Source organism: Marmota monax, unplaced genomic scaffold, assembly GCF_021218885.2.
Source record: "Marmota monax isolate L192 unplaced genomic scaffold, Marmota_monax_Labrador192_F-V1.1 WCK01_AAM20220418_F8-fsc00314, whole genome shotgun sequence".
NCBI classification, from domain to species: domain Eukaryota; kingdom Metazoa; phylum Chordata; class Mammalia; order Rodentia; family Sciuridae; genus Marmota; species Marmota monax.
This window is the reverse complement of record NW_026692675.1, coordinates 312,731-327,680: the sequence shown is the minus strand read 5'-3', so window position 1 is coordinate 327,680 and position 14,950 is coordinate 312,731. Positions and strand designations below refer to the sequence as shown.

Here is a 14,950-nt window from a genome sequence, read left to right as displayed (position 1 = left end):
GATGTGATTCTGCAATCTGATGGGGTAAAAATGGGAGCTCATAACTCACTTGAATCAAAGTGTGAAATATGATATATCAAGAACTATGTAATGTTTTGAACAACCAACAATAAAAAATTAAAAAAAAAAAAGAAATACTGTTGGGCTTTGTTCTGGCAGAAAATTAGAGATCACCTATGGACAAGTTTGATTCTTTCAAGGGTTGCTTTTTAGTTTGTTGGATTGTGATTTTACTCTACCTGTGATACCTAGTAAGTCTGGAGTATTTATTGAATGTTTCAGTAACTAATAAGGAGTCTCCACCTATGTCTATTGTTCAATTTACAGCCCATTGTCATTCTTTGGCCAGCCTCATATTTTCAACATATGTAAATGTGATTTAAATATTTAGCAAAATTTCCAAGAGATCCTATGCACATATCTTGAGCTGTTAATTTTTGTTTTTCTGTGTAACTTCTTTTATTCTGAAACACTGTTCTTGTTTGGCCTACATTCTGATGTTTGTATTCTCAAATCAATGACCTCCATATGTCTGTCTCTGATGCCTCTGTAGGACTGGTGATCAGATTGTGGCTCCAGGCAGAAAGTTAAGACCTTTGTGAAACTTACTGTGTATTTCTTTTCATGTAGTTGCAAATGTAGTTCTGCATTTTACCTGTCACCCATTTTTTTTCTATTTGCTTCAGCAGGAGAATTGTGAGAACTTTTTCCTTCTTCAAAGCCAGGTTGCTATTTAATTTGAATACAATATATGGTCCAGCATATGTTCTACATTTCAAATTGCTTTATAATCACTTGAAATAATAAATATTCCTTTTCTTTTTTTTTTTTTCTTGGAGAGGAGAATGGGTACTGGAGATTGAACTCAAGGGAACTCAACCACTCAACCACATCCCCTGCCCTAGCTTGTATTTTATTTAGAGACAGGGTCTTACTGAGTTGCTTAGTGCCTGCCTCACTTTTGCTGAGGCTAACTTTGATCCTCCTTCCTCAGCCACCCAGGTCACTGGAATTACAGGCATGTGCCACCACGCACTGCTGAATATTCCTTTTCTTAATGTAATAATATTATGTAAACTTAAACTATTTTTCTTTGATTGATATCATCTTCTAATTTTAAATAACTTTATTTTTCTGCTCATTTTATCATTAGTATTAATAGCTTCATCTGTGATCATGTCTCTACTTTTGTTTTATTATGTTAAATTTTGCTTCAAATGTTTTGAAGTTGGATGTGGTCATCTAGGAACATTGTGTCTTCTTGATGAATTCTTCATAATATCATTATGATATCTTCTTCATCTCTGATAATAGTCCTCATTTTTTTAAGTTCAGTCTGTGTCTTCTTTTTAAAAGTAAGTTGGGCATAAACATTATATAAATATACATTTGAATTTTGTTTTCTATCATGAAATCAATAAATCAGATAGCCTCCACTCAGCAATGCAAGACCAAAGACCTAAAGTCAGACCAGGGGTGCTCAAGGAGATTCAAGCCATCTGTTCTGGGTTCAGGGTTCACTTCCCTTCTAGAGAGTTTTCTATGGATCATTGCCAAGCAAGGGGTTCATCTCCTCTGTCCAAAGATCTTCAGCAGGAAAATGCAAGCTGGCATCACTGCATTGTGACAGGGATCTCTCTGCTGACTCTGTCTCCAGGCCACGTCAGTGATGAGACTAAGAGACCAAAGATAGGCATAGTGCTGCTGTTGCTTCTCCAGAGAATCCCTGGGATCTGTTGTTCCAGGCTGCTTTCCTAGGCTGGGCCCAGGAAACTTGGGGTTCTCAGAAACTAAAAGACATAGGAGTGTGCAGGATCTTGGTGCTAGGTCCTGGTGCTTCTGAAGCTCCATCTCAGCACCTCTCTGCATGGCCACCTTCCACCATGTGACCAGCGCACTGGTTTCATTAAAGAGGTTCTTGGCATAAAAGTTAGCTAGTGAGATCGAAATAAACACACAGACTCAGTTACCTTTTTTTATGACCAGGTCCGAGATGGCTCTCCCTCTGACTTACACCTTGAACTACCCGGTAGGGCAGCAGGGATTACTCAGGGCTAGCAGGAGAGAGAGAGAGAGCACACCAGGGAGTAGCCTTTTATTGGGGAACAAGAAATTTAGGGGAGAATTCCATCCAATGAAGGTTGAGGGGGGCAGCACTCCAAGGTCAGGGTCAGTGATTGGCCCCAGGGTCAGTGGTCAAGTCATACCCCCACACGGACAGGCTCTCGCACCAGGAGAGGGTTGGGAAAGCTCCGACACAGTTTAGCCAGAGCACCTCAGACCCAAACCAGGAGTTGCCCAGTCACGTGTGAGAATGGCTCCCCACATATTCCTCCTTTCTTTTCTTAAAAATGAGGCAGTGTTTCACTCTTTGGAGTTTCTGTATTCTTGTTCCGAAGACTCGCCATCCTATAATTACAACACAAAAGAGAATTAACAGCAAAGAGAATAATCCAATAATGTACCAGGCTGAGTGTTTAAGAATATTTCCAGGGTTGAATCCATTCAACTCCTTCAATATTTGGTTAGCCAAAAAAGAAGGATCCGAAAAATCAGTTTTATTACTTTGAATGTCTTGGATATGGTGATGAAGTTCCAGAATATCCAAGCTATTATTACTATTTTGCCAAATACCTAACAAATGGTTTTTAACCTTCTCCCAATCCCAGAGAGGAGCGTTGTACTTGGCAGCTGTAAACACACATATTTATAATTTGCGTGGCATTTAAGCCTTTCTTTAAATCTTAAGGCTGAAAGTTCATTACCTATGTCTATAACAGTCGCCTCTAAGGCATTTAATTTAGTCTCAATCCTTTCATCAATATTTACTCGATTATGCAGAGCCTTGGAAGTATTTTGAGTTAAACTATTAAGAAACTTTGCATGCTGAATATTTTGAGACAATGTCAGAGATTCAGAGACAGTGGAGGCAATAAAAGAGACTAGCACCAAAACACCAACAATTATAACTCCAATAGCACGTTTAGGTCTTGCTAGCTGGGCATGAATTTGCTGCAAGACTTGTAAACCAGTATCAGCATACCATGGCTCTGAAATATTAGCAGGTAATAAAACAAAAGAGGGCTGATGAAGTATCAGCACTCCTTTTCCTCCATTATACCTAGTAATACAATTGGTTAGGTTACATTTGTTACAAGTAACAATATATCTGTCATCTATCCATTTAACTTTTACATTTCCAATAATTAAAACATAAGGAGACTGGACACAGGCTCATAAGCCATAGCAAGATCCCTCCTTACAGTTCTTGCCAACAAATTTTGGTAAAGGCTTGTCTGTAAAATGTAAGAATTCTGAGGCAGCAATTAAGCACCAAACATCCTTTTGAATACCACCTTCACTATAAGTCAAAATATTACTAACAAATCCTGCAGGTGTCATAGCAGAATTTCTTCATAATTGTCTCTTATCAATTTTTGGAGACCAGTCTAAAATATACCCACTATCTTTAGACACCTTATGTTGTACAGGAAAAGTATTTACACAATCCATCCATCTAGGAAAGGTGCCAATCTCAATTGTAGAACTATTTGGACAGTGGGGTATCTGTGGAGGTTTTGCAGAAATGACTGGCTTGTTATGGGAAAGTCCCATCTTAATTACTGATCTAGTATAAGGTTTTAAGTCTCCATAAATAGAATTATTTGTCAGTCTAGGTCTACCAATCGCTGTCTTTTCCTCGAATGATACTTTCAGACAGCCAGCATGTTTATCGTGGAACCAACACAAAGATAATTGGGCACTGTAGCCAGAATAATTATATCTAGTCACATGATTGGGAGTAATATGAGTATCTGTAAATCCTCCCATCATGAATGAGTCATTAGTAAATACTGGAATAGATTCTCCAGTCCACACAGCTGGGTGTACCAGGGGTGGATCTGGGAAATATGTCCAGTAAGTGTCTATCTGATTCCCCTTTACCTGACAGCCCAGCAGGGCAATTACTGTTGCTACCATCATCACTGGGGTCCTCTTCTTTCCTAGGAGTCAAAGTATTCAGGAAGCCTGTGTTGTTAGCTTCTTCACGTCTTCCCATGAAATCAGCTTTTCGGCTGGGTCAGTCTGGTCTTTCTTCATTTTTCCGATGTCTCTTCCTTTTGGATAGGGGCTCCTCTGGGTCGATCTTGAGTCGCTTGAATTGGGTTCTATCTCTTCCATGTCTGATTGCACGTTCAGGCATCCAAATAGGATGAAAAGCACCTTCTGGAAAGATACAAGCATGACCTCTGCCCCACATAAGCACTGGGTCTGGGCCTTTCCATTGACCGGTCTGTAAATCTTTCCACAAAACTCTGCCTAAAGGGCCTGTTACTGAGGGAGACATTTGCCTCTCAGCAGCAGTGTGACCTTCAGCGTCACAGTTTAAAAAATTTAAAACGAACAAAGCATGATTGAGGCTATTTTGAGGAGTCATAATCCTATTCCCCCCCTTTAATTTTTGTAATTGAAGCTTAATAGATAAATGAGCTTGTTCCACAATGGCTTGACCTTGGGGGTTATAAGGAATTCCTGTTTTATGATTAATTTGAAACTCTTGGCAAAATTTTTGAAAAGAAGAACTTACGTAAGCTGGAGCATTATATGTTTTAATCTGCATAGGGCACCCTAACACAGAAAAAGCTGCTAGGCAATGAGAAATTACATGTTGAGTATTTTCCTTAGTACGTGCTGTGGCAAAAATAAATCTGGAATAAGTGTCCACTATGACATGCACATAACATTGTTTACCAAATTGAGGAATATGAGTTACATCCATTTGTCATATTTGATTTGTTTTTAATCCATGGGGATTTACCCCTGATGGTGGAGATGGAGTGCGAATAACACACTTAGGGCATTGGCTTACAATTTGATGAGCTTGTTCTCTGGTAATATTAAATTTTTTACGTAAGCTAGAAGCATTTTGATGATGCAAGGAATGGCAAGCTAGTGCACAGTCATATGAAGACATCTGTTGACAAAAAGTTACTAATTTATCAATTTTGTCATTACCTGAAACTAAAGGTCCTGGAAGATTAGTATGAGCTCGTATGTGTCCTATGAAACATGGGTATTTTCGCATTAGCACTGCCTTCTGTAAATTATGAAATAATTCAAATAACTCTTGTGATGAAGTATACCCAATAACTGAAGTTTCAATATTTTTGGTAACTCTGACTGCATATAAGCTGTCAGAATAAATATTAATAGGCTCATTTGAAAAGTAATTTAAGGCACAAATCTGAGCTTGAAGCTCTGCTCTTTGGGCAGAAGTATAAGAAGTTTGCATTACCTCTGTGTGAACATGACTATAAAAACCTGCTTTACCTGAGCTTGAACCATCAGTGAACACCGATAAAACTTCATCTATAGGATGTGCACGTACAATCTTTGGAAAAATAAGTGACGTTAATGATGCAAATTGGATAATCTTATCACGAGGGTAATGGCTATCTATCTGGCCAGGAAAATCAGCAAAAGCTATCTGCCATGAGTTAGAAGTTTGAAAAAGCCAATTAGTCTGTTGAACAGAAAATGGAATAATTATGACATCAGGCTCAGATCCAATTAATTGTAAAATCCTAGTTCTGCCCTTAATTACTAATTGAGCTAGGGAATCATGAAAAAGAATTAATGTTTTTCGAGGGGAGTGGGATAAATAAATCCACTCAATAACTTCTAATCTTTGCCATATGGCTCCTGTTGGAGTATGCTCAGTTGGAAATATTAATAAATACACTATTTCTTTAGGATCAATTCTAGTAAGTTGTGCATTTTTAATTGCACACTCAACTCTTTTTAAAGCTGTTTTAGCTTCTAAGGTTAGCTGACGTGGAGAGGTTGGAGAAGGATTTCCTTGTAATATCTGAAATAAAGGACTTAACTCAGAAGTAGTTAGTTTTAAGGATGGCCTCAGCCAATTAATATCTCCTAATAGCTTTTGAAAATTATTAGAGGTTTGTACGGAAACTGTTTGTTCTGCTCTGGTAAAATTAAAGATGGCGGCCCCCATGGTTGATGTGATGACGTCACATTGCGCAACCATCACCTACTTCCTCATTTTCAGCTGGGGGAGGGCCGGCTGGAAGTTTGTGTTCTGGCCAGGCGGAAATGATGACAAGAAGGCGGGCTCATTCACGCCATCTTGATTCACCATGTGGGATTGAGTCCTGCAATATCTATTATCACCAGTAGATGGAGCCCTGAACTTAAAATTGCGTATGCGACATCCGCGCGCACAAAATGGTTATTTTTCCCGCAAATATAGCATCTCCCGTGGGGCTTTCATACTAATTCTTGCGGCTTTAACGTTTCTTTCAGTGCCGCAGCTAGGGCTACTGTCTGCAAATGGGTAGAGTCTATCTCAGAACATAAGCGGATAAATTCAGAAACTGTCCCTTTTTTACGGTGCGGCCTAAGAACGTCCTGACAATATTTATTTGCATTTTCAAATGCCAGTTGCTTAACAATAAACTCACATGCCCCCGGGTCCCCGATCGACCTGTTTGCAGTCTGGTACAATCGGGCTACGAAATCTGAGTACGGCTCATTCGCACCCTGCCTGATTTTGGTAAGAACTAAATTGGATTGGTCTTTTGAGACTATCTGCTTCCAGGCACTTTTTGCACAATCAGTTATTTGATCATATATTACAAATTCATAATTTAACTGTCTTTCTAAATCAGAAAATTCACCTGTTCCTAAAAACATTTCTACTGGAGTCTGTAAATTCTGTCTTCTATTTCTTTCTGCCTGTTCAGTACAAAAATCAGTCCAATAAGAATGCCAAAGTAAGAAATCTCCTCCACTCAAACAAGATCTAGCTAACGAAATCCAATCACTAGATGGGAGGGGCTGTGAGCAAATATTATCTATCAGGCTCTGTACAAAAGGCGTATTCGGACCATACGTCTCACATGCACTTTTTAGTTCCTTAATGGTTTTAAATGGGATTACAGCATGAACCCTAACTCTCTGATCTTGCTCATTAACTTGTTCAAAAACTGGAAAAAGTTGAAAACCGCTAATATCTTCCCTGGCTTCCTGTGCTTTCTTAATACCTCGCTGGAACGGGGTAAGAAAAGTCATTGTTAATTCAGAGTACCTGTTAAATTTTGTCCTTTTAGCAGGTAATGGCTGAATTCAAATAGCCTGGGCAGGCAGTGTTAAACACAGCCTGTTAAAATTTCTCTGTAAGTCCTGAATTTCAACGTCTGATTCTTCTCCCTCGGACTGCAAGTCGTGGGAAGAATCTGCGCTGTCGCCATTTTGAAATTGGGTTTCTAAGCCACATGGTGGAGAAGGACTCTGTGCCTCTCTAAGAATCTCTTCCGGATTTTCTTCTCCAGGAAGATCGTCTACCTCTTCTGGAGGACTTTCTAGGACTGTGGAGGTTTCTTCTCTATGACCTTCCTCTCTATAATCTCCCTGCAGGCTAGCATGATCATGCAAGTTTAAAGTCACTTTCCTAACTTTCGCTTTAGCCCCTAGAGCCTTTGTTTTTAAACTGCTCAAGGGAAAGGGTATTAACTTAGCCTCAGGCGGATTTTCCATTTGAATAGACCTAATAGCTCTCTGAATGCCTTTTAATAGATCTTCAGGGGGCCATGAACTCTGGCCCATATATTCAAAAAGACAAACTTCCAGAGCCATCCAAGTTTTCTGAATATTTTCTATGCCTCCAGGTAATTCATTAGAAAGACAAACTTTTTGTAACTTCCTTCCTAGTGTTACCGCTGTTGACTGGTGACGAGTTCTTGCTTCCCCAATGTTGAAGAATAACACCAAAGAAGCACGCCGAGGCAAGGTCAGAGTAGAAATTAGAAGTTTATTAAAGGACAGCAGAAAAGACTTCTCCCGGAGGAAGAAGGGGACCCAAGAGGTGGAATCCGTGGAAGTGGGGTTGTTTCCCCTTTTTATAGTTTTGGTGATGGAATGTAGGTTGGAAGGCCTGAGGGGTGGGACACAGGTGGGCCAAAGAAGTAATCTGGTCAGGAAGGACTTCTGAGTCAGCACCTTTTTGCTGGGGGCTGTTCATTAACATTTCTTTGAGGTGGACTTTGGCCTAGGGCCTTTTAGGACTTCATTAACATTCCTTGAGTTGTCCTGCGTTTCCCGGAATCATTGCCAGCATGGCCTCCATTTTAGATTTCACTCGGCATTAGACCCGATCTACCTAACTACACTGACTACCTAACTTTAAATCTGGCTTCACTAGTTTCTCCCAAGTAAGTATATTTGGGGACTCTTGTTCACAAAACCAAGGGCAAAATTCGCCTACAATCTTTAAGAATTGTAATAACTGAGCCTTCTTTATCTGTTTTCCTTTCTGATTAATTATAGTGTCTAAAATAGTCAGATACATTTCCTTATCCGTAGAAGTTGAATTTCTCATTTTAATTAATTTAACGTCTCTTTCCTTCAATATCTCCAGGTACTTTTGTGACTCTAAATTGTCACCAATTCCTTTATCTTTATCTTTATAGCGCGTTCCCAATCTAGCTAATCTAGAATGCCCCCCCTCATGGGTGCCAAATTCCACCATGCGACCAGCGCACTGGTTTCATTAAAGAGGTTCTTGGCATAAAAGTTAGCTAGTGAGATCGAAATAAACACATAGACTCAGTTACCTTTTTTTATGACCAGGTCTGAGACAACTCTCCCTCTGACTCACACCTCGAACTACCCGGTAGGGCAGAATGGATTACTCAGGGCTAGCAGGAAGAGAGAGAGAGAGAGCATGCCAGGGAGTAGCCTTTTATTGGGGAACAAGAAATTTAGGGGAGAATTCCATCCAATGAAGGTTGAGGGGGGCAGCACTCCAAGGTCAGGGTCAGTGATTGGCCCCAGGGTCAGTGGTCAAGTCACACCCCCACACGGACAGGCTCTCGCACCAGGAGAGGGTTGGGAAAGCTCCGACACAGTTTAGCCAGAGTGCCTCAGACCCAAACCAGGAGTTGCCCAGTCACGTGTGAGAATGGCTCCCCACAGCCACCTCTTCCAACAGATGGGAACTGCTGAAGTCCTTCTTGTCCTGCTCTGGGAGTGTGGGCGGTAGTGTGTTGATGAATCCACCTGCAGAACTCCCAGCATCTGTCCTGGTCAGCAGGGCAAGTGTACTACCAGGGATCACTAGGGACTTGGGGGACCTCAGTTCCCCCTGTGGGAAGGGGGTGCTGGCTTTTCACCCTAGCCTATGTGGAATGTCATGAAACACACAAAGAGAGCACTTTGGTTGGGGTACAGATATGGCCAATACCAAGGGGCTGTTTTCACCAGACAGGGCCACTTCTGAGGCCTTACCACTAAGGCAGAAAATGATGAACTGATTAGGATCCTTACAGTCCTTCCAAAGCACATCTGGAAGAAGCTGCCAATGGACCTAGATGAACTAGTTGCATATCTGCAGCACCAAGAGGATGGTCTGCCCAGAAAGGCTCAGCTTATGCGCTGAGGGACAGGCCTTGCAGGGGTGCAAGTACAGATAATTCTGGAGGATCTTCAGGGATTCCTTGGGAGAGTTTCATCTGTGTCTCCTCTGGCCTGCTAGCTAGAGGAAGCCTTTGTCCTCAACCAGATCACTCCCAGTGCCTAGGAGCTAGGTTGGACCTTGGATGAGCCTCAGAAATGCCACATCTCGGGAGGGATGGGGGGGCTTCAGCTCCCTCAGCCCAATTGGGGACCTGCTCCTCTTTTCCTATGTGACTTGAAATTATTTTTGTTTGTATATCCTCTGATTACTTCCTATGTTATCTTTCTTATACTATTGAGTCCAACCAATGAGTTTTATTGTTGTAACTGTATTTATTTTTATAATTTCCATTTAGTTCCTTTTTATATAAATTTATAACGTCTATTAATATTTTTCTATGTTATTAACATTATAATATCAAAGAAAAATATATATCAGGCTAAAACTGAATGCATCTCAGAATGCATTTTACGCAATTTTTCTGTGAGGGATAATATTTTCAAATAAGTTGAAAAGTTTTAAAAATTCTACAGTTTTAAAAAATTACCTTTGGAGCTGAACATTAATAGAAAACGATTTTTGCTTATAATAAATTAAAGAAAATAGGGGCTGCAGTAGTGGCTCAGTGATAGAGCACTTGCGTAGCATACATGAGTCACTGGGTTCAATTCTCAGCACTGTATATAAATAAATAAATAAATATGCATTGATAACTAAATTTTTTTTTTAAATTAAAGAAAATAGCTTTGAAAGATTTTGAAAAAAAAAACTGTAGCAAAAGAGACAGATATGCTTTCTGAATGTAAGGTTAAAAATACTAGAAATATATAACATACCTAATGAGAATATTAACTCAGGAAAAGTGCCTGGCAAGTAGAAATTAAGGAGACTGGAAATACTTATTAATTCTTTTTTATATTTCTTTTGTGATGTTTACAAATTCAAAACAAATTTTAACTCACAGAAGTATTTTTAAATAATGTTGCATAAAATCTTTGTCAGATGAAAATTCTCACTGTAATTATCTCACATTGTTGTCTTTTCTCATTCATGTTGTGGTTTCCAGGTTGCTGTCATAATGAGTGATTTTCTATTGCTTTGTAGACATTTTGGATATTTAATTGTAAGACTCTATGAACTAACCCCTTTTCCCCTAATGCAGTTTTCCTGCTATGTTGTAGCAGAGAGACAGGAGTCTTGGCTGCCCCTTCCCACAGTGTCCCTCTGACAGCATCTTCAGAAAATCAGGGCATTGACTTACACCATCTCACTGCAGATGGATGGTGGGGTAGAAGTCTATTTCTCCTGTTGGCTATTCTGATATTGTCTTACTTCTCCTGTGGAAGTGGGACACAGACCTCACCATTTGGTTGCTTCCGAATTGGAGTGTGAAATCAGCTTCTCCCTGTCCCCTTGACACAATACTAATAAAAATAGGGCACTGACTCATGGTGCTCATTGCTCTCTGGGGAGTTGCAAGTTTACATCCCAGTGTTGTGTTGCCTTCTTGCTTCTGAATATGACTGTGGCTCAGGATCAGCTTCCCAAGCAACCTCATTAACATTACTATGGAGGGGGAATTAGAGCTCCAATTGCTGGTGAGCAAAGAGGGCTGAGGTGGAGACTAAAAACAATTCTGCATTTAGTTTTGCAGAAATGGTAGCATGGGGGTAGGGGGTGTTGGAAGGTGATATTTGTCCTGATGAAGCCAGAATTAGACAGGCAGTCAGTATAGATAGGTAAATCGAGTCAGGTCAGATCAAGTGAAGCCAACTTTGAATGAAGGGAAGTTGGAGACTGCCCCCTGAAGGATTGAAATGTTAATTACTTAAGAGCCCTTCCTCCACCCTTATCAAGAACTTGCCCCTGCTCCAGCCAGTTGACAGGGTAACAGGAATTGCCCCTCTCTTCAGGGATCCATAAGGTTGTTAATTAATGTGTCCTGGGCTGTACCACCCTGCTCTTCCCTCTTCAGCCCACCTATTTCCCACCTTTTGGTCCTCCCACTGAGCATTCCTGGGCCTGTTCAAGTATGCAGGAAGGAAAAAGATAAGGGCAAGAGGGCAGGAGAACAAAGGAAGAGTAGACCATATAAAAAGTTCAGAATACCTTGGTTCTGGAGATACCAGGATACCAGCTATGGTCCTCTTCTCCCTTCCTAAAGAAGTCTATATTACCCCTTTTTAAATAAACCCTACTTTATATACTTGCCTTGACATGCTTCTCTAATGTTCAAACTTCATCATGTGAGTAGGAAGGACTCATCAGTGAAAACACTGATAATATCTATCTAAAGTAGGGCAGAAATCACCAAAGATTTCTGTAGTTTGATCTGTTGCCAGTACTGTATTTTGGAGAACTTTTTTTTTTCATACCAGGAATTGAACCAGGGGTTATTTATCACTGAGCAACATCCCCAGCCCTTTTTATTTCTTATTTTGAGACAGGAGTCTAAGTTGCTTAGGGCCTTGGTAGGTTGCTAGGGAGACTTTGAACTTGTGATCCTCTTGCCTCAGCACCTTAACCCCACCATGCCCAGCTTCTTTGGAGATTTTTGTTTGTTTGTTTTGCTCTTTTTTGACCCTTCTATGTTGGAGACTTCTGACCATTTCAGAAGTCTGAGCCATATGGGAAGTAATAAGGGTGCCTAGAGAACACACCACTGTGTTATTTATTAAATCCAGAAACCCCTGTGAAGTCTGCTTTGTTCTTTTCACTCTTGGTGGGGGGTCTTCCTATGCTTGCTCAAGGTGTGCATACCTTTTAGTTGCTGAGAAACTTTTTGGAGTGATGCTACTTGATGGAACCAGAAGACCTCACTTAATTTTTAACTATATATTAAAATGACATACTTGATATAAAATTATAAATTGGCAGAATTATTTTGATTTGTTTTTGTCTCTTTCATCAAGTTAAATTTGTTGTTCCTTTGTTTCTGAAGTCAATCACCATAATTTTTTTTCTCTAACATGGAATATATTACTCCCTGGCAGCTTTTAAATTTTTTGTTTTCACTTTTTATTCACATTTTTCTTTGATTAATTTAGTAGTGTGTTTTGTGTGTGTGTGTGTGTGTGTGAGAGAGAGAGAGAGAGAGAGAGAGAGAGAGAGAGAGAGAGAGAGAGAGAGATCACTTTATCCTGAACTAGCTGAACATTTTGGTTGTAAGATTTTGTTCCTTATAAAATGGGAAAAATTTTTAACAGTATTTCTTAAATTATTACTATTATTCTCTCTCCTTTCTGGGGTTTAAATTACATAGAGTTTAGTCTGATTGATATAATTTCACAGGTTACATATGGCCTATTTATTTAAATTCTTTTTCTATTCATTCTTAAGTATCTGTAAGTTTATGTTTTGATCAACTTTTAATTGTCATCATCATCATCATCTTCTTCTTCTTCTTCATCGGCATTTTTGTTGTTGCAGTACTGGGAGTTAAAATCAGGGCCTCACACGTTAGGCAAGTGCTTAACTACTAAACTCCTTCCCCTCACCTTCTCTGCCTTTTTTATTTTGATGAAAGATCTCATTAAGTTACCCAGGCTGCTCTCAAACTTTTGATCACCCTGCCTCATTTTCCTGAGTAACTGGGATTATAAACTCGAAGCAACACATCTGGCTGTTTTTATATTTATTCATCCTTGCATTTGCATTTTGCCATCTGTAGTTAAAACCACAATGTAATGGGTAACTAACCCAACCCTGGATGCAAAACAAACTCAGGACAGGGTCCTGAGAATTAGTGCCTGGAAAGGAAGAGTTCCCCTCCTGTTTCTAGGCAGCTCATCTTCTGGGAATTTGATTAGCACCCTCCACTCCTACCTTTAGGATTGTAAATGACTTCCTCTGAGATTTTCCTTTGAAGTGCAAGGTCCCTCTGGAGCCAGCCCCTCCCCCACCATCACTTTCTATGCTTCCCACTTGAAACCCCCTGCACAACTGGCTTAGACCAGAAAATTTATGACATTGGACAGCCTATAAATGTTGTGAAAAACTGGTGATGGGTGCTCAGAATTTGGAATCTGATTTCCTTTGGGCCCACTGGCATAAAATAAATTTGGAGTTCTCTCCTATTGAAAACAGTATGGAGATTTCTTGGAAAATTGGGAATGGAACCACCATTTGACCCAGCTATCCTTTTCCTGGGTTTATACCCAAAGGAGTTAAAAATAGCATACTACAGGAACACAGCCACATCCATGTTTATAGCAGCACAATTCACAATAGCTAAACTGTGGAACCAACCTCAATGTCCTTCAATAGATGAACGGATAAAAAAAATGTGGCATATATACATAATGGAATATTATTCAGCAATAAAAGAGAATAAAATCATGGCATTTGCAGGTAAATGGAGTTAGAGAAGATAATGCTAAGGGAAGTTAGCCAATTCCAAATAACCAAATGCCAAATGTTTTCTTTAATATAAGGAGGCTGATTCATAGTGGGATAGGGAAAGGGAGCATGGGAGAAATAGATGAACTCTAAATAAGGCAGAGGGGTTGGAGGGGGAGGGAGGGAGCAGGGGGTTATAAATAATGGTGGAATGTGTTGGACATAATTATCCAACGTACATGTATGAAGACACAAATTGGTGTAAATATACTGTGTATACAACCAGAGATATGAAAAAAATGTGCTCTATATGTGTAATAAGAATTTTAATGCATTCCACTATCATATATAAATAAAAATGTTAGATTGTAAAAAAATAGTATTCTTTAATTACTTAATATTTGTTCTTTGTATGTTAATAGAAAAGATTGCTAATTTTCTCATTCAAATCTTATTTCTTGAACTTTTTTCCTCTTTCTTAATAGTTTAAAGAGATATTTTAAAATCTTTTATTAAATTGATTTTTTCTATTTATCCTAGTACTTCTCTCAAATATTTTTGTATATATATTTTGAAGCTATTTATAAGTTGTATGCTTATAATGAATGCTATATCTTTGTTTAGTTAAAATGCTTTTTCATGCTGTAGTTATTCTCCTATCCCTAGAAGAATTACATAAGTCAATTCTTTTCTCTGTGAAATAGTATCACCAGTTTAACATATAGTCGAGTTCATTTGTTTCAGGTTATTTTAAAATTTGCTATTTTTTGTTGGTTATTTATTGTTTATTGGTTATTTATTAGAGTACTTCATTCTTAAGATTATAAATGCAAATATAATTTCAAAAGTCAAAATATACCTTAGGATATTTTCTTAAAAGTTGCTTGTTTTCACTTTCCATGCCTACTTTTGAACCAAGAAAAGTTTTAAAATTTCTTGGTTCTTTACAAATATTTCCAATCATTTACTTTTTATACTGGTGGAAAAACTCACTCTTTGAAGGTCACATCTATTCTCATCCCCCAATTAGTCGTAGGTCATTATGATGAAACAGAGGAAAGATGATGAAGATATGTAAAGTGGCTTAACTTTTATTTTGAACAGTTTTTGAAAATTTGAAGAACTTAAACCTTCAAT

At 39.0% G+C, this 14,950-nt stretch overlaps 1 pseudogene; it reads right to left on the bottom strand.

Annotated features, from left to right (window-relative positions):
* Positions 1-1,566: 1,566 nt before the first annotated feature.
* On the bottom strand, positions 1,567-14,714 carry LOC124093950 (homeobox protein TGIF2-like; annotated as a pseudogene).
* Between the last annotated feature and the right edge of the window lie 236 nt (positions 14,715-14,950).